Source organism: Acomys russatus, unplaced genomic scaffold (assembly GCF_903995435.1).
Source record: "Acomys russatus unplaced genomic scaffold, mAcoRus1.1, whole genome shotgun sequence".
In the NCBI taxonomy this organism is placed as follows: Eukaryota; Metazoa; Chordata; class Mammalia; order Rodentia; family Muridae; genus Acomys; species Acomys russatus.
The window spans coordinates 15,913-42,414 of NW_026131663.1; the positions used below are offsets into that span (position 1 = coordinate 15,913).

At 36.4% G+C, this 26,502-nt stretch overlaps 1 pseudogene; it reads left to right on the plus strand.

The window, feature by feature from the left end:
* The first annotated feature begins 1,196 nt into the window (after positions 1-1,196).
* On the plus strand, positions 1,197-18,254 carry LOC127186359 (vomeronasal type-2 receptor 116-like; annotated as a pseudogene).
* Positions 18,255-26,502: the final 8,248 nt, after the last annotated feature.

Below are 26,502 nucleotides of genomic sequence, written 5' to 3' on the forward strand. Positions count from 1 at the left end.
TCAAATGAAAAGTACATGGTGGTCTCTCTATAAATAATGGCGTTATGATCAAGCTGGAAAAATATTATCACAATAAGCAATTGTGGTCATCATGCTAAGCTATGCAGTAATACGTGGGAAATTCTGAGATTTCATAGACTATTGTTTCAATAGTCTATGTGTATCAGTGTCTGTTGGTTTGCATGTGAGACATATGCATTTTGTATAGAAATAAAGTAACATAAGTATTATTTCAGAACTGAAAAGTCCTAGAAGAATTAAAGATGGAGAACTCAGTGAAGCCAATGGGAAGAAAATATCATCATCACACTGACAGCTCAGATTCTGGATTGTAACCAAGAATAGATTATTCAAATAAACAGGAAAATTGTATAGTAAGAGTTTACAATTAAATCCAGGGTTGGTTCCCAATTCTTATCACTTGGAAGATACTCAACACAACAATTCTTTACATACATTAGTTGAATATAAAAGACCAAACTCAATGTTGAAAATCAAAGATTAAGTACAAGAAATGGGTCACCAAAGGTTATTGATCTGTGAGAACTGAGGCTCTAGGGTGGAGATCATGCGTTAGAACTTACATATTTGACTTAGTTTCTCATTAATAATGTAGGTGCTAATGGAGTGATACATCTTATTTAATAATTGAAATGATACAAAAAGGTCTCAAGTTCTCTCTACATCTTGTTTAACATTTAAAAATCAACATTTAACATGTAAATTATCTGCCATTTTGTGAGTAGTTGGATGATTTTTTATATAGCAAGACTCACAGTATATCACTCCTCTCCTGAATCAATAATTTATGTTTCACTGTGAATCATCTAAAAACTCTAGTGACATAGTTTTTAGTGGTATTCACACAAACAAAGTTTTATAAAAGGACCTCTGCCTAGGGATCTTACTGTGCGCAAACATGAATGATGTCACGGAGCCAGAGGCAAAACGATTGTGATATATATTTATCAACTCATGTTTATCACATGGACTGTGGACTTCAGATTACAAGCCCCAGGGAAGAGTCTTTCCAAAACCAGAAAGGGCCTTGGGGAGAAAAGGAATCATGAAATGCAAGTAGACTTTCCATTGTCCAGAAATATAAAAGAAAGTAGGAACACATGGGTGCCCATCTGATAGGCTGATATGCATGACACTTTACAGCCCATAATATACAGGTTTACAATAGGACAAATATGTTCACTTTGACTTTGTTATACTTGCTTCTGAACATTGCACTTCCAATGGCCAGTTCCATTCCTTCCTGGTGCTTTTGGAGAATGAGACGGAATGATAAAAAGGATGGAAACTTTATGACAGCTTGTATCTTCACCCTTGATGCAGTGCAATGGCCAGTGAAGAAAGACTATTTTAGCAACATTCTGAATACGCTGTAAGTGCTTTTGTATTTTTTCATGTAGATTTCATCACAAGTATTTCAGGAGAGGTGTGAAAACGAGAAAGAGAACAATGCTTTGAATGCTCTGTCTTGTTCTTCCAATGTTTTCACCATTAAACAACTCTAAATTCTGTTATAAACTCAATGCTATTTTATGTCTTTAAATTGGTAAACAGAGTATTTTATGTTTCTTCCAGTTAGCATCCTGATTTCAAGGCCAGACACTGAGTGAACACAGGAATCTCTACCTTGATCCCCAGGATTAGCCCTCCCGTTTCCAAAGCACAACATTCAGTTCTTTATTATTAAAACTTATCGCATACTCTTTCAATAAATTTCACTCTGAGAAGGTACAATTAAATGGCCATAGAGTGTATGTTGATAACTTTTCAGTCAGTGTGTAGCTACCAGTACATGTACTGGGGCCTCTAATGTTTGGACTACACCTAGATACAGAGAGCTTTCACATTAAGTGTTAAGTTACTCTCTGTAATTCTCTGGATGTGGTAACACTATGACTTCTGAACCTGTATCAAGAATGTACTTAGGATTTCTGTCTAATGAGAACTTACACTAGCCCTTATATCTCTATCATAACTTGCATACGTGCACAACCACTGATTTTTATGTATTACAAATCCCAGGTTTTTACTCTCTCTTTAACATAAAGAAGGAATGCTTAGACTATATATTTTATGCTTAAAAATTAGGTTACCACTAATAGTGGTGACAACTTACTTTCCTTGTCACTAGACTGAATTACATTTGTAGCATGTATAGTCGACAATGGCTGAGAATTGGATTAGAGAAGTTTCCCAGAAGCTCATTCTTATTTATTTAAAAATTATGTCTTCTTTTTATGCCTAAGTTGCTTGTTTTCTGACACTTTTATGACATTTCCCACTTATGTTTCTCTTTCATTAATTTACTAAGTACAATTGCATATTTTGCCATATGATTCCTGTACACATTTTGAGCTTATGGATTCGTGCTAGTTCTTTTCAAGTACTGCACTTTATACTACTAGTCTACTCTGATAGCTTAAGTAACTGGTGTTTCTTATCTTTAGCATGCATGAGTTGGTATTTGAGTCTCACAAATTCTAGTCTCAAATTCTTATTGTGTGGCACTGAAATATTCAATAGCAATATTCTGTGTGGTAACAATGGTTATTCTAAAAGGGGCTTCTTTGATAACAAAAGTAACAATTTCTAAGTGGAAGACTAATTACATTTAAATCTGAATGAATAATTAATAATGAGGGATTGTGTCATATTTTTGTTGGTCATATGATATGAAATTACTAGGAAAAGTGAGAAGAGATTACTCTTCCCTTAAAGAGAAACAAAAAAGATCTTATATTCCAAATTAATTTTGCCCTTTTTTATTAAAAGGATATCAGAAAGATTTATCATATGCTCTACTCTTTATATTCTATCTTACAAACATGTAATGTTGGCACAAATAAATCTTTCCATAATTTTCAGATGAATCTAATTCTCAGTCTGATGCTAGTGTTCTGATAGCGTAACTAGAAGTATGGTAAAAATATGTTTTTGATAACAGAAAATATATTGCACTATTTGTCAAATGTGAATCGCATATGTTGTTTTAGAAATAAAGTAAATGAATGATCTTGGGATATATGTGCCTACACCTAATCTGTGCATACATGTCTGGAGAAGGTTTATTCCTGTGGTTTTGGAAATGTAGGCTAGAGAAAACCTCATTCAAAATTGTGGGATCAGTTACCTTAAAATGGCATAAATGAGCATTGCTAATGTTTATTCACAGGGATTCATACACACATACATCTTTTTAATTAATCTATATGTTTATTTATTTATTTTTCCTCCAATCATAGCCCCCTACCTCCTCTACTCTTGGTCCCACTCTCCCTCCCTCCACTATATATTAATCTCTGTTCTTCAGAGAAGGAAGCCGCACTACCAACCCATCCCAACTAATCAATCACATCAGGACTGAATGTTTCCTCTTCCCCTGTGGCCTGACAATGAAGCTCCACCAGGGCAAAGAATTAGAAAACAGGCAACAGGGTTCATGTCAGATGCAGCCCAGATTACCCATACTAGGGGACTAACATGAAGCCTGAGCTGCCCATTTGCTGCATCTGTTTATGAGTCCTAGGTCCAGCCTATGCATGGTTCTTGGTTGGTGAGTCAGTCTCCACAAGACATTTTGTTTCCCTCATGAGTTGACACTGTTGTTTTCCTTGTGGAGCTCATGTCACTTTTTGGTCCTTTTATCCTTGCCCTCCCTTGCTTTTCCACAAGACTCCCAACACTTTGGCCAACATTTAGCTGTGATTTTCAGCATCTGTTTTAATTCACTGATGGCTGTTTCTCAGTTTTGGGTCGGCGTTGGATGGACATTCCCTCAATCTCTGCTCCATATTTGTCACTGCATGTCTTGTAGGGAGGGTAAAATTTGTATGAAAGTTATTGTGGGTAGATTGCTGTCCTCCTCCCTCAACTAGGAGTTCTATCTAGTTAGAGGATGTCCTTTAAGTCCCATGACCCTCTACTAGGAATCTCAGCTAGAGTCACCTTCCATGTTATCCCAGAAACTACCCTATCTTAGTTCTCCATCTTGACAGACAGAGGTCTATACCCATTTTCTCCCTTCCCTTGAGGTCCTCTGTCCTTCTGCAACAGCTGTCCCAAGTCTGACATCCACCTTCATTTCTCTCTGTGCTCCCTCTCCTACCTTGAACCCTATCTTCGACTTTTTTGGCTGTCTATTCCATTTCTGCTTCTGGGTGAGAATTAAGCATTCTCTCTTGGCTCCTTCTTCTTACTTATTTTCTTTGGGTCTGTGAATTCTAATAAGTTTATCTTGTACTATATGGCTAAATAAATACATATCATGTGTGTCTTTCTTGGTCGGATTACCAAACTCAGGATGATCTTTTCTAGTTACAACTAACAACCTGTAAATTTTGTGATTTTATTGGTTTTAGTATCTAAGTAGTATTTCATTATATAAAATGTAGCACAGTTTTATTATCCATTCTTGTTTGATGGATATATATATATATATATTGTTTTTTTGGATTCTGGCTGTTATGAATAAAGCTGATATGACCAAAGTTGAACAAGTGTCCTTGGGTTATCTGAGAAGGGGACTGATTAATTTCAAAAGTCAAACATATATCTTTTTAAAAATGTATCTGTGGTGTGTGAAGTTATTAAAAAGATGTTCTGCCTTTAAAAATATACTAGAAGATTAAGAAACAATGTGAAGATGGATGTGTAGGAATATGCTTAATACATGGCCACTAATGTTAATCAATTTTTAGTACAGGATCCAAATGTGGCCCAAGAAACACTCTGTCCATTCATTCATCAGTCATTCATTCACTACCTCAGGCAATTCAGTTAATTTCATAAGGAAATATGAGAAACTCAGGGATTCACATATCATGTGTATTTTTCACATTTCTCAATAGTTAAATAATGAATACATGATAAGGTTTGAAGGTTAATCAAAGTGTTGCCTTATCTTTACCTTCTGAGTAAGCACTCAACAACCATAGGTGGAAAATGCCTTCTTTGGAAGATGCTTATTTTGGTGAGATGAACTCACATAAACATGTATAGCTTTTCCAAGATTCCAGATTCTTATGTCATCCCAACCTCATTACAATAGATGTTTGCTTCATACTTCAGGGGTGGGGACAATTTAATCAAGTATCGCATAGACAACATATTGATTGCAAATGATCCTGTGTAGACCTTTGTCTATAATAAATATTGTACCCTCTTATAAAACACAAGATGAAAACCAAAAGTTTGCTATGGCTTTGGCTTTCTCAATGGATGAAGTCAACAGAAACCCTGATCTTCTACCAAATACATCTTTAATATTTAAATTACCACTATGTCTAAGCATGTCAGAATTATACAATTTCATTCATTTATATGTACGAAGGTATACTAATTTTCCTAATTATGGCTGTAGTCAAGAGGTCACATGTATAATAATACTTACCGGACCAAACTGGGAAACATCTGGGATATTTCACACATTTTTTTCCAGCTTCAAATATCATAAGGTGAGATTTTGTGGGGTTAAAAGTAAAGAAATTGTGTCTCTGGTGGTGGCATTAACAAGGTGTTAAGAAGGTTGTAAATAGGACTCTGGTCTTACTGGCCTTATGTCAATGTATGTAGTTAAATGGTTTTATTCAGAGACTTCATCTGGATCCTATATTCATTTGTATAAAATAAGGATAAGGAGAGAAGTAACAGGTAAGGGGGATTTATAGAACTATTACAGATAAGAATATGTTTACAAGTTCTTAGAAGTGCATCTTACCTCATGCTGCTCCCTGTATCCTAGGTACTTTAGCTTACTTATGGCACTTTTCATCCTCTCCTGAATGACCATGTACAATTTCCCTATCTGCATCAGATGGCCCATGAGGATACATCTTTTGCCTTGGCCATGGTCTCCTTCTTACTTTACTTCAGCTGGAACTGGGTCGGTCTAGCCATCACAGACAATGATCAGGGCATCCAATTTCTCTCATATTTGAGAAGAGAGATGGAAAAAAATACAATCTGGTTTGCCTTCGTGAGTGTTATCCCTGTCAATATGCAGTTATACATGTCAAGAGCTGAAGTGTATTAGAACCAAATCATGACATCGTCCACAAATGTTGTTATCATTTATGGCAACTCAGACAGTACTCTAGCTTTGAGTTTTAGAAGTTGGGAATCTGAAGAGATACAGAGAATATGGGTCACCACCTCACAGTGGGATGCTATTACAGGAAAGGGAGACTCCACACTTGACTCATTCCATGGGATTCTTGCTTTTGCACACTACCATGGTAAGATTTCTGGTTTCAAAAATTTTGTGCAGACATTGAACCCTCTCAAGTACTCTGATAAATATCTGGCAAGGCAGGAGTGGATGGACTTTAACTGTGAAACCTCAGCATCTAACTGTAAGACAATAAAAAACTGCTCATTCAATGTCTCATTGGAATGGCTAATGGCACAGACTTTTGACATGGCCTTTAGTGATAGCAGTTACGACATATACAATGCTGTGTACGGTATATCCCATTCCCTTCATGAGATGCTTCTTCATTGGGTAAACAATCAGCTAACTGACAATGGGAAAAAAGAAGATTATCATTGCTTGAAGGTAGTGTTTCTTCTTTGATGATTGCTAACTTCTACCGACAGACACACAGAGTCAGTTTGCCAGAAACACACACACACACACACAAACACACACATATATGTGTATATATGTGTATGTATATATGTACATATATGTGTGTTTGTGTGTTCATGTGTTTATACAAATGTACAGTGAGAAACATACACTCAAGCACATGAACATACATGTATGTACTGAACTAGTTCACAACAGTATTTTCTGTATAACTACTCTCAGGCTGTTGTGTAGTTGTGTAATTGTGTAAATGATATCATAGATTTAGGAATCTCTCAGATGTCCAAATTGAGTTGAAATGGACTAGAATATGTTGCCCCAAAGAACTAGGTTTCTAAACTGTTTTATCCTCACAGAGTAAGTCTAGAGATTTGTATATATCTCCCATATAAAGGCACTGGAGAGGGAGACACTAGTAATGAATATCAGTGATTTTGTAATAGAGCACCTCAATATAATCACACCTGTTCTAATATTGTAGACATAATTGGACCTTCCTCATTAATGCTATATGTGATGAGAAGATGAATGTTTGTTCATTAACTGTAAAATTTGAGGTAATAAGTGCTAGGATTTGTTTCTCAAGTTTTATCAGTTGATTCTGTCTAAGCTTTTGTCTCTGGAGACCTTCCTCACAGCCTGAGAGTAATTATACAGAAAATACTGTTGTGAACCCCTTCAGTACATACATGTATGTTCGTGCGCTTGAATGTATGTTTCTCACTATACATTTGTATACACACATGCACACACAAACACACACAAATATATATATAAATATATACACATGTGTATGCACATGCATGCATGTGTGTGTGTGTGTGTGTGTGTGTGTGTGTGTGTTTCTGGCCAACTGACTCTGTGTGTCTGTCTGTAGAAGTTAGCATAAATTTGCCTGTATGTCAGTGGGTCTCTGTTTGTTTGTCTCTTTGTGTATTTTCTGATGGTATATGTCAGTGCATGTTTCTGCGTGTTTCTCACTCTATGTTTTCTGTGTTTCTGTGTATGGGATTTCACATATGTATATCTGTGTTGCTGTGTGTGTGTGTGTGTGTCTGTCTGTCTGTTTGTCTTTCTTTCTTTGGGTGGTGTGAGCATAAATCTGTCTGTGTGTCCATGAATGTCAATGTGGGTGTTTGTATTCCATCAGGTCTTTTGTGTTTATATGTCTGTGCATGCATGTGTGTGTTAATGCATGTGTTTTGTGCATTTCTGTACTTGTATGTCTATTTGTGTCTGTATGCTCATATCTCTGTTCTGGCATTATGTTGATGTGTGTGTAAGTAAATGTGTGTTGATATATTGTGTGTGCATCTATGTAGGATGTGGCTCTCTGTATGCACATATTTGTGTGTTGTACATCTTTGTTTGATGCATACATGTATGTCTAAGCTTTTGGTTCTTAGGTTCCTTTAAGATAATTAAATTCAGCAAATATTATGATAAGCTAATATATCATTTCACTTTCATCGAGATTTCACTCCAGATACCTTTAAAATACTGCCTTTCATATGAAATCAGAATATGTTTTCTCACATCAAGCAAGGGTATATTGATTGTAGAATTCTTCCTGTCTTTCAGATGCACTCATTTCTGAGAAAGAGGCACTTCATTAATCCTGTTGGTGACAAAGTGAATATGAACCAGAAAGAGTGTGACATCTTTCACATTAGGAATTCCCCACATGGTGTTGAACTTAAAGTGAAGATAGGAAAGTTTAGCCCCTATTTTCCACATGGACAACAGCTCCATTTATCTGAAGACATGCTAGAGTGGGCCTCAGGAAGCAGACAGGTAAATTTGACATAACTGTACTGATTTGAATTTATGCTTTCTTGTAACTTAGTGAAATTGAATGAACTGTGACATAAGGAACCTATTTCTAGCCTCCTATATGTTTCTTCTTTTCACTATTTTGATGTAACATTTTTACTAATTCCTTAAGAAATCTAAACGTGCATTGTATACAGTATATTTTATTTTATTAGAACCTGTGTTGTTTTTAATATGAATATAAAATCATGTTTGAAGATTCATAGATATTATTTATATAAAATAAGCAATAATCTCGAGGTACCATTCTTATTAATCTATAGGGATATTCTCACTTATGAAGAACCTTTGAAGGAAATTTTGAGGAGCCTAAAAAATTGAACAGAATTTGAACAGCAATATACCTTGTCTCCACTCTTCTTCAAAATAGTCATTAGAATCTTACCAGTGCCAAAATAAATGTGAAAATATATTCCAGCCTGTGGGATGAATCGAAAAGGGTTCACCTGAAAAAGGGAGTGGGGATTGAAAGCTGGGAAAGAGATGCAAGGAAGTTGATTCAAGTCAGAAATTTTGGATCAAGACTGTCTTTAATGCACATAAGTAAGACTGTATATATCCAGGTCAACAGGATCTATTTTGATCCCACTTTCCCTATCCACCAGGCAATAAAACATTTGCCTGAATAGCTCCTTGTAAGAACTTGCTTTATCCTCTGGGTAGTTCCATGCAAGAATTTCCCTATTTCTCTGGGTAGCTTCCTGTAAGGACTTCCCTATTTCTTTCAAAGGTAGATAAGCCAAAGATAGCCTAGAACACACGGCTTCCTTCAGCAAGGATCAACAACTCAAAGGTCACAGCATGCAGCCTAAACATGGGATTTCTAGCATGGTTGAATTTAGTATAACTCCCCACATCTGCCTCTTCTAAAATAAAATTATGAAGAGACTATCTTAGTTGAGTACTTATATTTACCCATTATTGGCACATGAAATCCATTATTCATGCCATGGATTAGGTTAGATAAGGCTCTTGCTCACCTCTGGCTTGCCTTCATATCAACATATGAAGAAGGCCAGTGTCTATGAGCTCTGTCATGTACGTGTGCTTCTATTGGTTGAAATTGCTGGGACAAGAGCTGTGTTAAGCAAGGAAGGAAAGAACAGACTATAATTTCCATCTCGGCCATCCCAACCAAGGATAGTCCATGCAGTAGAATACTGGTAATTCTAAACAGATTATATTGAATTTGAATCTATCTGCATCCTACTCACAAGGAGTCTAGGGAACCCGAGCATGACATTGTAACTTGCTCAGTCTTCTCAAATTGCTAACCTCTTAGTTAAGGCAAAAATAATATTAGTAAAGCAATGACAAAGACAATAATAGATACAAGAATAATAACAGATATTTTTACCAGTCAACCAAGCACTAAAAGTCCCTTTTCAGTTCTTCACAGTCCACAGATAAAACTGACCCTAACAACTAGGGTGGAAAAGTACTTATAAAGCTTATAATATGAGCTTCTGGAAGAAGAATGTTCTAGAGGAGACTCTGCAAAGCATCATCTCCAAAGTTCAGTCAAGTCGGTAAGAAGGATACCTCACATGTACTGGAACATTTGAATTCCTCTTTCCTCATCATACACAGGGAAATCAAGTAGTGAATGTTTTTGACATACGCAGGTCAAAGAACAAAAGTATCAGGAATGAGTGTCCAATGAAGCTTCAGCTCCAATCTCAGGATCATCAGCAGACTCATCTATGGCAACATCCACTTGACACACAAGCTTCTCAGATAGCCAGGGTGCAGCATCATATTCCTGTGAGAAAACACAAACAAAGCATCAACCCCTATATTAACACAGGGTTATGTCCATTCCACTGTCCATTTAAAGAATCCTTCTATGTCACTCTAGTGAAGGATGACTGAGTATTGGTGTGCCAGACTCAACCGGCTGCACAGTTTCCTTTGGCATCACGCAGTAAAAAATAAATAAATAAATAAAGAGAAGCATTTTTAGGTGATTAGGGTTAAAGTTCCTCTTTACTTTTAGTAAATAGGTTCTTATGGTAGAATGAGATTATTCCACCATAACTTGTCCTTGATGATTATAAGGAATACCTGTAACATGCTTAATGGATAAAGAATCACAACATTTTTGAAAATCTTTGCTAACATACTCTGAGCCATTATTTATCTTGATAGACTTAGGCACACCAATGTGAGAAAAGGGAGACAGACAATGAGAAATTATATTTTTGTGGCTTCTCCGGATTGGAGAGAAGCAATTAAATATCCAGAATATGTATCAATAGGCACATGAACGTATTTTAAGTTTCCAAATTCAGGTATATGTTAAAGTTGGCTAGGGACCAGTCCTTTGGGATTAACTTCCAGATGTGCTACAGGTAGAAACTGGGGACATTTGCACCATGGCTTCTCAATGGCTCAAGCTTGTTTTTTAGGAATCCTATTATTGAGGTCTTAGAGTTTGGCTATTGATAAGCTGTAAATCTTGAGCTTTTTGAGCCTTTCCTACATTTGTTAGTCATACCCAATTTTGGGGGTCCGCATCTGCTAATGCATTATCTGCAGCTAAAGGTTCAGGTAAATCAATGTGAGCTTTTAAATGTCACATTAAAAAATGGATGTTTTGTCTTTTGAATAGCTGTCTAGATTAGAGAAAATAATCCACTTGCCTGTGATTGAGGTTGGATTTTTCCTCCTGTTTCTAGGTGAGGAACTGCTTCTGCTACATAGACACTGTCTGAATATAAATTAAATGAACACAAGGCATACTGTTCAGCAATTTGAGCAGACTTAGCAGTAGTAGGAATAACATATGTTTGTCCTTCTACTATGTAACCAACTTTTCCATTAGAAGACCCATCAGTAAAAATCAGCCAACCATCTATCACAGGCTGAAATTGAGTTATCTTAGGGAAATAACTGGATGGTTATTTAAAAAGTTAAGAAGCCTATTAGAGGAAAAAATGGTTATCTAAATATCCACAAAATTGTGCACAAACTAACTGCCAATTATTCGTGTTAGCAAGCAGCCAATTTTGTTGTTTCTTAGAATATGGCTGAATAATAAAATCAGGTTCTTTGCCAAAATACTTTCTTCCTTACAATCAACCTATATGAATCAACTTTGCAACATCCAAACAAGATGGTACTATTACTTAATTAGAAGAAGATGACAAATGTTCCCACATGATAGGAGTATCTTGCCAGAACACCATGGTAGGTATAGTATGAGTGGCAAAGATAATACACTCTAGAGGCTTGTCATAATCTATGTACATTATAAACTGATGGGAGATAGCCACTTCCACTAAAGCCAAGGCTTTCCTAGCTTTAGCTGTAAGCTCCTGGGCTGACTTTGAAGAGGAATCACCTTGTAAGATTTTGAATAAGGGCCGCAAATCTCTAGTTAATGTTAAATAAAGTCTAAACTAATTTATATCACCAAGCATATTTTGAAAATCATTTAAAGTCTTTAAATGCTTCACTCTCAATATGATTATTTGGTGTTTTATCTGAGAAGGAAAAAGCTGAAATCCCAAATACGAATATGGAACCCCCCTTGAACTTTTTTAGGAGCTATTTTCAGACTAGATTGAGAGAACTGGGTATCCCAAAAAGCATAACATAAAAGCACTTGTTGTCCATCCTTTCCAGAAATAAGTATATCATCCATGTAATGACTGATACATAAATCAGTATATTTTTCTCTAACCTTTCGTAAATCTATAGCTACAAATTTCTGACACAGGGTGGGCCTGTTAACAATCCTCTGAGGCAAAACCTGCCAAAGATAGCTCTCCATTGGCTCTTTAAAATTCACAGAAGGCACACTGAAAGCAAAGTGATGGCAATCTTTTGGTTGCAAGGGAATAGTGAAAAAACAATTCTTAAAGTCTATGACAATTTTGAAACAGCCACATGAGAGGGCAGTCCTGGCAGCAATGCTGCCATAAGTTGCATAGTCTCATTAACTTTTAACTTACATCTCTATAAGTAACTTAGTTTATCAGTATAGGCCAGGTTGGAACCCAAGAGTTCTGCCTGTGTTAATCCCCAAGTTTTGGTATTAAAGGCAGGCACCTCAGTGCCCTGTATTCCCTTTAATTTCAGTAAAATCTTTAGAAATTTGAAGCAAAAATTAATCAGGGAAACAAGAAAATTTCAAGCTCTAGGCAGTTAACTACATTCCCTAGGCTAGGTTAGAAAAGTTTCAAACTCCTAGTTCCACCTCTCCAAATGGCTACATGTTTCTGTAGCCATCTCTGCTCTGTAAGAGTCAAGCCTACAGATAACTAGGAGCAATGTCTTAAAAAATTATCTGGCCCATGATGTTCTAGCTCTGGGTCTGTTTATCTAGTTTGATCTAAACTGGAAACTCCCCACTGTAAATGTTTGGTTTTAAGGACAGCACTAGTCTATCTCTCTTTTTTGAGAATCTAAAAATTTTTAGAAATATTTCAAGTAAAAATTAAGCAAAGAAACAAGAAAATGTTAAACATCTTGTAGCTAAGGAGTTTGGAGTTACCTCCATTCCTTAGACCATCTTGGAAAACTATCAGTCTCTCACAAGCAAAAGTTAAGTAAGAAAATTTTAAGTTTTATACCACATACACTATTCCTTAGACCATCCCTGTTTTGCAAGAGTTGAGAAAGGAGCAGTGCCTGTGAAATATTTTGGTGCATGTATGCTCCAGTCCTGGGATTGTTCCCCAAGGGAAGCAACTTTGCTAGGGTGTAGGCCCCAAGAAGGGTGGGCCTGCTGCTGGCCAGTACCACATAGGCAGTACTCTTACTACCTCATGGGCTGTGCATACCACGTTGTGGTGTACTATTTGTTTAGAAAATCGACCAGCAAGTAAAGCTTGGCCCTCTCTCAAAATATAGAAAAATGAAACAATATTTAAACACTTAAACAAATTTACAGACATAGACATAAAATTTGACATGACAATCATAAAGCAAACAATAGACTGATAGGCATAACAAAAAGAAGCAGTTTTGAAATCATGACAATAAACAGCAAATGTAGGGTCTACACTATCTTTAACTAATGACAAGATATATATGTCTAAAAGCATAATATCGTTTTCCTGTAATTTTTACCAACTCTACCTCACATTTTTAAATTAACCACTTCTACCTCAAAAAACCATGGACATACTTCACTGACTAAATCTAAAAACTAATCCAAATGTTCAGTATTTACCCTTTTTCTTTGCATTTGAAACTTATTTTCCAATGTCTCTCTGAATAAATCTTTGCTATTTCTCTGTCCCATGCTTTCGTTTCTCACCTCGCCGTTTCTCTGTGAAGCTGGTGACTTTAGTGAAATTTTCCAGTTGGCTTTTCACAGGGCCCATTCTACACAATGTCCATCACTTAATCCCTGTTTTCCAGGCCCCACTTTGGGCACTATATGTCCTGGACTATGGGACAAATTAAACCAAGTTTCACCTGAAAGAGGGAGTGGGGATTGAAAGTGGGGACAGAGATGCAAAAAAATTGAGTCAAGTCTGGAAATTTCTGATCAAGATTCTCTTTAATGCGCATGAGTAAGACTTTATATAGCAAGGTCAACAGGATCTATTCTAATCCCAGTTTCCCTAACCCCAGGCGAGAATACAATCACCTGAATAGCTCACTGTAAGAATTTGCTTAATCCTCTAGGTAGTTCCATGTAAGAACTTCCCTATTTCTCTGGGTGGATCCCTGTAAGGACCTCCTTATTTCTTCCAAAGTTAGATAATCCAAAGATAGCCTAGAAATCAAAACCTCCTTGAGCAAGGGTCAACAAGTCAAAGGTAACAGCCTGCAGCCTAAGTACAGAATTTCTAACACAGTTGAATTTAGCGTGGCTAAATTGTGGTCCCCACAAAATTATATGCAAAAAGAAAGAAGAAAACAGTCTCTGTTCTACCTAGGGAGTTGAAGTATCCCAGTGCTACAGGAGACCCTTTTCTCTTCCACAAGAAGAGTTGTAGTTAACTGTGTCTGGGGATAATATGAGATTAGACTGTACTTTGTCTCAGCTCGATGAAAATTAACTAGAAAACCAGGTTACAATTTCTGTCCTGTTTGCACAAAGTAAACTAAAAGTTCTCTTTTCTTGGATTGCTAAGATTTGGTAATAATCTCAACTTTTCATCCATTTGCTTAAATTGATTCATATGTTTGGCATTATACAAAGTACTAAGTGAAATGTGGTCCCTCAGTTACTTAGTATAAAATAATCTTATTGATATATTCACATGCTAATACAATATAGTTATGGCAGAAGTAGATAAAACTCCTGATATTAGCATGTATATTACTTTCTCAGATGCTACCTTCTATATTCAGTGCTGATTGTTGTCCTGGATTCAGACAACTCAGGCAGGAGGGAATGTCAGCCTGCTGTTTTATTTGTATCCACTGCGCAGAAAATGAAATTTCTAATGGAACAAGTGAGGGTTTGCTGCTGTGGTAAAGCCTTCATAATGGTAATCCACTCCACAAAAAAAAAGGATGCTGAAAGTATCTAAAAAGCAACTGCAAAAATAAAATATACAATTTCCTCCATTAGTCTTTATAGGAGTACAAACATTAACAACACCTTATGCCTAGACCTACATTTTGATTCATTCAAAATTTATGTCATATGACATTTTCTCAAAGAAACAGTTTTCATAATCAAACTGCAATATGAGCAATTCTACACAGCACCTTTCCTTGGGATTAATCTCTGTAACTACATGTAAGAAACATTCAAGTCATTAATCTCTCAAATATGCACTTATTCTTTTTGAATATATGTATATCTCCCTACATATGTCTATGCACACCATGTATGTTCATAGCACTATGCAGAACAGATGGGGCAAAAGATTGCCTGGATTGGGAAATAGGGTGGAGAAACCATATCTGTATCCTTAGGAAAATTAGCATAGAGGTAAAAAAGATAGTACCTATAAAATTATCAGAAACTGATATGTAAGAGACAGAATTCATATGATATCTAGAAGCCCATTTTAAAGTGTCTGATGTCATTTGTTTCTAGTAAAGTATGGGTAAGTGTTGACATATAATCTATAAAATATAAGGGGTTTTATAAAAATATTTTATATACAGCACCCAATTGATAATTTCATGAAATAATAAAATAGAGTGCTTTTGTATTGAAAACAATTGGTCACAACTATTAAAGTTTTATTGTCACCTACAGAGCCCCTTTAGTCAAGTGAATATATGTTTATGCTTGGCTAAATGCAAATGGCCAATAAATAGTTTTTCTCACACTTTGCCTTCATACTCTGCAATGAAATGGAAATTTTAAAAACATACTTCTGGACAGTGAGATGGCTCAACATTTAAATCTTTTGTCACTAAAATTTGATGACTGTACTTCATCCCAGGAACCATATAGCAAGAGGAGTCAAACCACTCATAGAAAATGGCTTCTGACATTTATGCATTCCAACATACTTCAAAATATTAAACAGACTGTAATAAAATTGTCTTAAACATAAAAATAGCAATAATTAGGGATAGTTCCATCAATAACTACAAAAAAATTTATTATTTCTTTATTAATGCTATGTGTGAGTTGGGAGGGTATATGTTCTCAAGATCACATGCCTCTCAAGAGAGGCAACTAATAGCGCTATAGTTATAGTTGCAGGTAGTTGTTAAACACCTCACATGGGTTCTGGGAAGGGAACACAGGTTTACTGAAAGAGCAGAACATTCTCTTCATTGTTAAGTCAACTTTCTACCTTTTCAAGCAAATTAACAAATTACAGTTGTCCAGAAATCTATTGTTTTACATAAAAAGATTTTTAAAACTAGAAGCACACCATAAGTCTCTGAAATTATCAAGTGAATCGACACAATTGCTATCAAGTTTCCTGAGCATGCCATTTGGGAAAAGCATATTCTGAATGAGGTATTTTGTTCTACACACACAAAAAAAAATCTGGGCTACAACTCTTGCTTAATGGTACTTATTTCATTTAGTTCATGATGTTTATCAATATATATTTTATCCCAGAGTATATTCAGAGTCTGTGTGTTATACAGATTGGAATTAGGAAAGTACAAATGTGCAGGATGTTTCCCATGAAGATGGGATCAAGATGAAGTGCTTTTCATGAACTAGATTGAAGAGTTCTTCTTTATACTGCTGGATGACAACATAAATGAGGACATATTAATTATATTTACAATTTTCAAACATTAATATTAATTTATATAAATTTTACTTCTCACAGTCACATTCCTACTTCCCCCATATAAATCAAATCATTTCCAAATTTATGAGCTCACCTGTTTCTTTAATATGGAAACACCAAGATAAACACACACACACACACACACACACACACACACACACACACACACACACACACACACACACACACACACACACACACACACAAACACCTAACCCTGATAATTTCTTTTGCTATTCCTTTTATATCAATATGTTCAGGTTGGTAAATTGGAAAAAGAAAAGCTATCACAGGTCTTGTCCAACGAGAAGACAGTCTCCATCTCTCTTAAAGACAGCATTAATTAAACGGTCAATGAACTATGAGGCAATGAATGAATGGTGTCAGTGGTTTTAAAACACAGCCATTCTGTGGTTAATTTTTTATTTTAATTATTTATAAGAGTAAGTCATATCATGATAGCATTCCAAATAATGTAAGAAATCTGTGCTTTATGAAAATATGGTAAGTGTTCTCATCAACACAGTTAAATAGACAAATGATGGTTCGGTTTTTTTCTCAGAGAAGATAAGAATTAATAAATATAAGCTTTGCTGTACAGCAATGTCCTTCAATTATATTAACAGGAATAAAATGTATGTATTGTAAATCATCTTCAACAGACTTATTGAAATGTCTTGTAAATAAACTGCTGAAGCTATACTAACAAATATTTCCTTTCTCAATCAGACATGGAACGGTGTGTGAAGTGTCCCGAGGACCAGTATGCCAACAAAGAGCAGAATCACTGCATTCACAAAGCTGTGAGCTTTCTGAGCTATGAAGACCCCTTGGGGATGGCTCTGGCCTTAATGGCCTTGTGCTTCTCTGCCCTCACAGCTCTGTTTCTGGGGGTATTTTTGAAGCACAATGACACTGCCATTGTGAAGGCCAATAACCGCTCTCTGAGCTACATCTTACTCACATCACTCATGTGCAGTTTCCTCTGCTCCTTGCTCTTCATTGGCCATCCAAACTCAGTCTCCTGCATCCTGCAGCAAATCACATTTGGAATTGTATTCACTGTGGCTATTTCCACTGTGTTGGCAAAAACAATCACAGTGCTTCTGGCTTTCAAAGTCACATCTCCTGCAAGAAGGATGAGGTACATTCTGGTTTCAGGAACACTTAACTACATCATTCCCCTTTGTACACTCATCCAAATTTTTCTCTGTTCAGTTTGGCTAGTAGCTTCTCCTCCTTTTGTTGATATTGATGCAGACTCTGAGCATGGCCACATTATCATTGTCTGCCACAAGGGTTCTGTTATAGCATTTTACTGTGTCCTAGGATACCTAGGCTTCCTGGCCCTAGGAAGCTTCACCATGGCTTTCTTGGCTAGGAACCTGCCTGACACATTCAATGAATCTAAGTTCTTGACATTCAGCATGCTGGTGTTTTGCACTGTGTGGATCACTTTCCTCCCTGTCTACCATAGCACCAAGGGCAAGGTCATGGTGGCTGTGGAGATTTTTTCCATCTTGTCTTCCAGTGCTGGGATGCTGGGGTGCATCTTTGTTCCCAAGTGCTACATAATTGCGTTCAAGCCACACACAAATGCTCTTCCAAAGATCAGGGAGAAATCATATTCCTAAAGGGATAGCTCACAAATCCATTTTTGAAATTAATTAATTGATTCACTTTACAACCTTGTTGTAGACCCAATATCTTCTCTCCTTCCAGTCCCACCCTTCCTCCCTCTCTCCCATCACCTCTCTCCTATTCATCAGAGAAGTGAAGATCCCCTTCTTATCCACCCAGCTCACCAAGTTAAATCAGGACTGAGCATGTCTTTTTCACCTAGGGCATAGGAAGACAGTTCCATGAAGAGGAATTTATCAAAAGCGTGGCAACAGTGTCCATGTCAGGGACAGCTCCCAGGCCTCTAACTAGAGGACCTACATGAAATATGTGTTTCCCATCATCTACATCTGTGTAGGTGACCTAGGTCAAGTTCATACATAGTCCATGGTTGTTGCTTCAGTCTCACTAAGCCCCTCTGTGCCCTGGTTAGCTGTTTTTGTTGATCTTCTCTTGGAGCTTTTATGACCTGAAGGTCCTTTTCTCTTTCACTCCACTGTTCTACAAGACTCTTTATGTATCACTCCATGTTTGGCTGTGTATCTCAGCATTTGTTTTGAATCACTGCTGGGTGAAGCATTTCAGAGGATAACTCATCTAGGCTCCTGTCTGCAAAAGAGCAGAGTATCATTATTAGTGTTGGTGGTTGGCTGTCTTCCATGTGTTGGGTCTTGAGTTGGGCCAGGTATTCTGACCAGTAAATTAATTCTAACCAACAACTATAACGTTTGTGCATGAACAACAAATATTGAGCGATAGTACAAGTTTTATCTGATTTTAAAATGATTCTCACTGTTTCCTCTAATGGTGTTATAGCAGTCATGGCTACTACAGTTGTCTACATTATCCCAGTAGTCTTGCTCTCATCCACTTATATCACAGTTTGTCACTATTCAGGCATAATGTGGTGCAAAGTGTAAATGTTCTTTTCTTCTCTAAAATAAAAAACATTCAAAATAAAATCAAAGTTCTTTTAATATCTGAATGAATGAGTTTGAAGCCTGTTGAATGGTGATTAAAATTTTGCAGATGTTTGTGGGAGAGTGTAAACCTGTTTTCACACGATGGTAAAACAATGTTCCTACTTGCTGGGGCACGCGAAGGGAATCCTGATGTTATATAAGGTGTAAGAAGACTTGCACTTAGAAGAGAGAGTGATGGCTTGCTAAACAGAAAGAATACTGAAGAAGACGGACTGACATCTCAGGAGTTAATATCATGTCATGTCCTGCTCTTGATTAAGACCTGATTCACTACTCCGCCCTGAAAAAAAAATGATATTAACAACCCTGTGTAACAATAGCTCCATAGCATAAGATGTCCTCTTCTGGGCTACATGGTTACCTGAATTTACCTGTGCACAAAACAAAACACAATCACACGACCCACAAACACACACATAAATAACAGATAGTGCATTATATTTAAAATTAGAGGAGAATATTTTAATGACTCTGCATAAGGATGCTGCTTTTTGATGAACAGTTAAGACGCCAGACTAAGTACCTACTAAAGAGATATTTGGGAAGAGATAACTGAGACTCTCTTTATGCATACCACATATTAACCCTCAATGTTAAATCTACCATAAGAGACACAGTTGAACAATTGACAAGAGAATAAAATACTGTTAAAATAGTCTCTTTAGCATGTTTGAATTTTAGATGACTATGATGATCAAAACTCTCTGCAGTTGTCATATTCCTATTGAAGGAAAAACATGGATCTTAAACAGCAGCATTTCACGAAGAACTACCAAACAACATTTTTGTTTGTTTGCTTGCTTAATCTTTATTTCTTTGTCTGTTTTATAGATATCCCTGGACCCAGGTTATAAGAATTAGATTTCATTTTGAAATAAATATTTTATTTTTATTTTCTTGTATAACGCTGTATTATAATATGCTTGCAGTGATCACAGAGACTTGAAAACAGATTCCAGTCCCATGATCTGCCAGTAAAATGATCGAGGGCTGCCACTTGGGTGCTGGGTAGAGATTTCATTATATTTTCTTTAATTACTTTGCAACATGTTTTATGTTTTAGTTCATTGATATCAGTATACATCTTCCAGAAGTTGATCACCTTCTCAAGGACATAATTTCGGAGTTGGAGCATGAGGATAAAAGATGATCAGTCTAGTGGCAAGGGACTTAAATACTGAGCTATTAAAAGCGCCACTTATGTCCTCTAAGAACTTTCATTTTATTGCATGAGGTTACAGAGAAAGAAGTGAAAAAAAACTACCTGTGTGCCATTTGTATTGAGTCAACACTAAATAAATAATCATTTGAGAAATATCATCTGTAGGGAGGGTAATATAATTTGAATAATTTTGGCTAATAACTTTCACTATTACAACCATTCCAGCTACTATTTCATGAATGTACCAATTGGGTGTTATATGTAACAACACTAAATATAAGATTACTAAATATTTCATATCATGTGTCAACATTTGTCCACACTTGTCCAAATTTTGAAAGATAGCAAACCATTTAAAAGAGGTTTCTTGAAGATCCCATTTATCCCTTCTGTTCTATGACCATTTCATTTAAATGTCCTGTTAGCTTTTTCTATAACTGCCTGTCCTATAGAAGTGTAAGATCTATTTGTAACATTTTCTATGTTACAGTGTCTAAATAATTGTTGTATTCTATAGGATACATATGTTGATGCATCATCAGATTCAATTGGTAAATGCATTTGCCAGTAAGCAATCACCTCAAATTAATGTACAATCTCAGAATCATACTTTTCAGAACTCGAGACAAAAGCCCCCTGAAATTGTCTATAAGACTGTATGGTAGGGTACCCATGTTTTTTTTTTTTTCCGAAACTCTGCAAAATGGAACACTTAAGCTATGGTAAGCAATTGCTTTAAGGTGACATTAATACAACCTTTAAATTTTTAAATTATATTAACTAATTTATTCAGATTAAATCTCAATTGTTTCCTGTCCCTTGTATCCTCCCATTTTCCCTCCCTTCCACTTATATTCTATTCCCCTCCCCTAGGTCTGTGACTGAAGGGGACCTCCTCCCACACTGTACAGTCACAGGCCATCACATCTCATTTGGTAGCGTGCTTTTCCCTTTTCTGTGTGCCACCAAGGGGAAGTGGTCAAATATGTGACACCAGTGTGCATGTCATAGTCAGTCCTCTCTCCCCATACAACTGTGGATGTCCTGTCCATTGGCTAGATCTGAGCAGGGGTTCAATGTCTACCCCATGTATTAGACTTGAGAACCTGTATTTAAAATTCATCATATTGACTTTCATCTATTAATTGATTTTGAAAATATAACACTTATTCTGATTATGATGGTTTGTCACTGAAGCCTCTAGGGTTTCAATGGGATAGCATTCTTTAATTTTGTCACAAGGTGGCACTGTAGGCCTTATATTGGATTTACCTGAAGCTCCTTATTTTAATGAGAATGGGCGTCTCTACTTAACAGCCCAGGCTGTCCTAGAATCTCTTTGTAGACCATGCTGGATTTGAACTCACAAAGATCCACCTGCTTCTGTCTCCAGAGTGCTGGAATTAAAGGTGGGTGCTGTCAAGCCTGGCTTCCCTGAAAAATTTTAATTATGGTTTAAGGAATATTCTAATCTCTGTTTTTACAACCTTCATTTTTAGCATTCAGTTTTTGAGTCTCCTTTCTATGTCTGACTTCTTTTGAATTTCTTTAAAATGAAATATAAAATTGAGTTATGATTGAACATGATTTTTGGTATGGTGATAATAAAAATTATACAGTGTACAACCACCAATTCTATAACATTTTTCATTTTTTTGATGTGTAACATACTTTATCTTTTAATGTCTCTAGTTTTCTCACAGGCATCTTGTAGGCAGGGAACTAATGTTGATTAGAGCACATGTAGCTGGGCTGGTACTTATCTTTCTCCTTTCATAGTATGTAGAGTACCTTCCAGTGCCATGAATACTAGTCCATAGGTGTAAAGGCTTTAGCTCAACTTTTCCATGCTCAATAAGTCCTATAGTTGTTATCTTAAGCAATGTGCCCTTATTTTTATTTCTGAGTGCAGACTCTTAGAGGACATCCATGTTGGGCTAATGTCCGCTAACAAGTGAGTATATACCATGTGTATATTAGCCTTGTGTTGGTTTTACTGTTGGTCCCAAATAAGTCAGAAGAAACTTAAAGAGAAAAATGCCCAATTTCCCTTAAGGGGTGGGTATGGGTCAATTTTTGGATGCTTTCTTGGGCTATAGATGTTATTGTCATTGGGAGTTGGTGATTGTTTATTCTTGGTCTTATTCAGAGAGAAAACAAGGCTAGACTTAGAGATTTCTCTCTTTTCCTTTATCTTTCTTTCTTAGGTATGGAGACAGAGGCTGAAAAGAAAAAAAGGGATATATAGAAATATATAGGGATGATAGGAGAAAAAGTAGATTATTGAATCTACTCCTCAAATTATGGCCTTAATTGTTACTCACAAGAAAGGTTATTTCAATTAATTAATATAGAATTTTGTGTATTGATACAAAAACTTAATTTTGATACATTGAAATAGAATTAAAATTAATATTCTTCACATATTAAATTTCTACTCTAATATGAGGTTTTGTACCCATATAACTCAATTAATACATGATTTACTTCCAATACACTGATAGTGCTATTGCAGCCTGTTTAGGATAATTAGAATAATTAAGTGATACAAGTCAATTGTTAGTTGATCAGCTCATGGTCATGTCAAGTGCAGGAATCTACATCCTAGGTTTAACAGACAGATATAATTCTATAGATAGATAAGGTTTTAAAAATCCTCAGAGACCTACAGAATATGGCATTTAAAGTTGTTTTTATTATTTTAAAGATTCTTTGAATATAAGACAGGTTAACTCCTGGCAACACCCAGCCTACCTGAAATAAGATCATGAGCATCGAAGAACCTCCTTATGGAGATGGCTTCAAATGTGTCAAAACAGCCACGGGACAAAATGTTCTTGTAGCTACCACAGACAGAATTCTACTTAAAATGGAAAAGTTGGATGCATGCAGAGCCAACAGCCAAACTCTGCCAAGATAAGGTAAGCAAGGCTGGGATAGTTCCTGCCTCACAAATATGTCTCTCAAATATAATGGGCCAGAAGGATGAAGATGATGCTCCAACGTTAGGGAAAGTTTGGGTGTTTGTTCAAGCAGCAAACTGTGTCTTTCATTTTTTCATTATGGAAGCTGTTAAACTGAGCTTACTGTTTACTCAGGTAATTAAATGTATTCCTTCTCAAGTCTCTAATGGGGTTGAAGACCAGATAGTTAGTTTTAAAATTAAGCTTAGCTGTTTAGGAGCTAAGATACTTTTAGATCTATATAAATATTTTAGGTTGATAGATATAAACTTTTTTCTTTTTTTCATCTATTATTTTCCTTTTTTTATTAATTTATTCTTGTTACATCTCAATAGTTATCCCATCCCTTGTATCCTCCCATTCTTCCCTCCCTCACATTTTCCCATTATTCGCCTCCCATGTGACTGTTCCTGAGGGGGATTACCTCCCCTCTGTATATGCTCATAGGGTATCAAGTCTCTTCTTGGAAACCTGCTGTCCTTCCTCTGAGTGCCACCAGGTCTCCATTTCCAGGAGACATGGTCAAATGTGCGACACCAGAGTACGAAAGAAAGTCATATTCCACCCTCCACTCCACTGTGGAGAATGTTCTAACCATTGCCTAGAACTGGGTAGAGGTTTAAAGTTTACCGCCTGTATTGTCCTTGGCTGGTGCCTTAGTATGAGTGGAACCCCTGGGCCCAAATCTGCCTATCATAATGTTCTACTTGTAGGTTTCTAGGACCCTCTCGATCCTTTTACTTTGCTATTCTTCCATGCTTCTCTCATATAGAGTCCCAATAGGATGTCCTCCCCTCTGTCCCAGTTTCCTGGTAAGTGAAGGCTTTCGTAGGACATGCCCCTTGGGCTAGTATGCAGATATAAGTGAGTATATACCATTTGATTCTTTCTGCTTCTGGGTTAACCCACTCATTATGATCATTTCTAGCTCAATTTATTTATCCACAAATTTCGGGAATTCCTTGTTTTTAATAGTTGAGTAGTATTCCATAGTGTATATGTACCACAGTTTCTTTACCCATTCTTCTACTGATGGAAACTTAGGCTGTGTCCATGTTCTGCCTATAATGAAGAAGGCTGCTATGAACATAGTGGAGCACATTTTCTTGTTGTGTGCTGGAGCATCTTCTGGGTATATTCCAAGGTGTGGAATAGCTGGGTCTGGAGGAAACCCTATTCCCATCTTTCTGAGATAGCACCAGATAGATTTCCAAAGTGGCTGTACTAGTTTGTATTCCCACCAGCAATGAATGAGTTTTCCTCTCTCCCAACACCCTCACCAGCATGTGGTGTCCCCTGAATTTTTGATCTTAGCCATTCTGATGGGTGTAAGATGGAACCTCAGAGTTGTTTTGATTTGCATTTCCCTGATTCTTAAGGAGGTTGAGCATTTCTTTAAGTGTTTGTCAGCCATTTGATATTCCTCTGTTAAGAATTCTCTGTTTAGTTCCAAGCCCCATTTCTCAATTGGATTATTTGTTTGGTGGTGTTTAATTTCCTGAGTTCTTTATATATTTAGGATATTAGACCTTTGTCAGATGTAGGGTTGGTGAAGATCTTTTCCCAGTGTGTAGGCTGTCGTTTTGTTCTCTTGACAGTGTCTCCTGCCTTACAGAAGCTTCTCAGCCTCATGAGGTCCCATTTATTAATGGTTGACATTAAGGCCTCGGCCGATGGTGTTCTCTTCAGGAAGTTGTCTCCTGTGCCAATATGTTCCAGGCTCTTCCCCACTTTTTCTTCTAAGTGACTTAGTGTCTCTGTTTTTATGTTGAGGTCTTTAATCCACTTGGATTTGAGTTTTGGACAAGGTGACAAATATGGTTCCAGTTGCATTTTTTTACACATAGACCTCCAGTTAGACCAACACCATTTGTTGAAGATGCTATCCTTTTTTCACTGAATGGATTTGGCTTCTTTGTCAAAAATATGTGTGTGGATTCATATCTGGATCTTTGATTCAATTTCACTTGTCCACCAGCCTGTTGCTGTGCCAGTACCATGCTGTTTTAATTACTATTGCTTTATAGTACAGTTTGAGATCAGATATGGAGATTTCTCCAGAGCACCATTTATTGTACAAGATTGTTTTAGCTATTCTGGGTTTTTTGTTTTTCCATATGAAGTTCAGAATTGTCCTTTCGATGTCTTTAAAAAAATGTGTAGGTATTTTGATAGGAATTGCATTGAATCTGTAGATTGCTTTTGGTAGGATGGCCATTTTTACTATGTTAATTCTCCTGATCCATGAGCAAGGAAGTTCGTTCCATCTTCTCAGGTCATCTTCAATCTCTTTCTTCAGAGTTTTGAAATTTTTTTGAAACAAATCCATCACGTGCTTTGTTAGAGTAACTCCTAAATATTTTATATTGCTTGTGGCTAATGTGAAGGGTGTGGTTTTCCTAATTTCTTCCTCTGCAAGCTTGTCATTTGTGTATAGGAAGGCTACATATTTTTTGAGTTAATTTTGTATCCAACTAATTTTCTGAAGGTGTTTATCAGCTGTAGGAGTTCTCTGGTGGAATTTTGGTCACTTATGTACACTATCATATCATCTGCAAATAGGGATAATTTGACTTCCTCCTTTCCCATTTGAATACCCTTGCTCTCCTTTAGTTGTCTTATTGCTCTGGCTAGAACTTTGTGTACTATATTGAAGAGAAATGGAGAGAGTGGGCAGCCTTGCTTTGTTCCCGATTTCAGAGGAATTTCCTTGAGTATCCCATCATTTACTTTGATTTTGGCTCTTGGCTTGCTGTATATAGCCTTTATTATGTTGAAGAAAGTGCCTTGTATCCCCGATCTCTCTAAAACTTTAAACATGAATGGGTTTTGGATTTTATCAAATGCTCTCTCTGCATCTAAAGAGATGATCATGTGGTTTTTTATTTTCAGTTTGTTTATATGGTGGATTAGATTGATGGATTTCCAAATATCAAAATATCCCTTCATGCCTGGAATAAAGCCTACTTGGTCATGATGAATGATATCTTTGATGTGTTCTTGTATTTGTTTTGCAAGTGTTTTATTTATTATTTTTCCATCGATGTTCATAAGAGAAATTGGTCTGAAATTCTCTTTTTTTTTCTTGAGTTTTTATGAGCTTTAGGTATCAATGAGACTATGGCCTCATAGAATGAATTTGGTAATTTTCCAT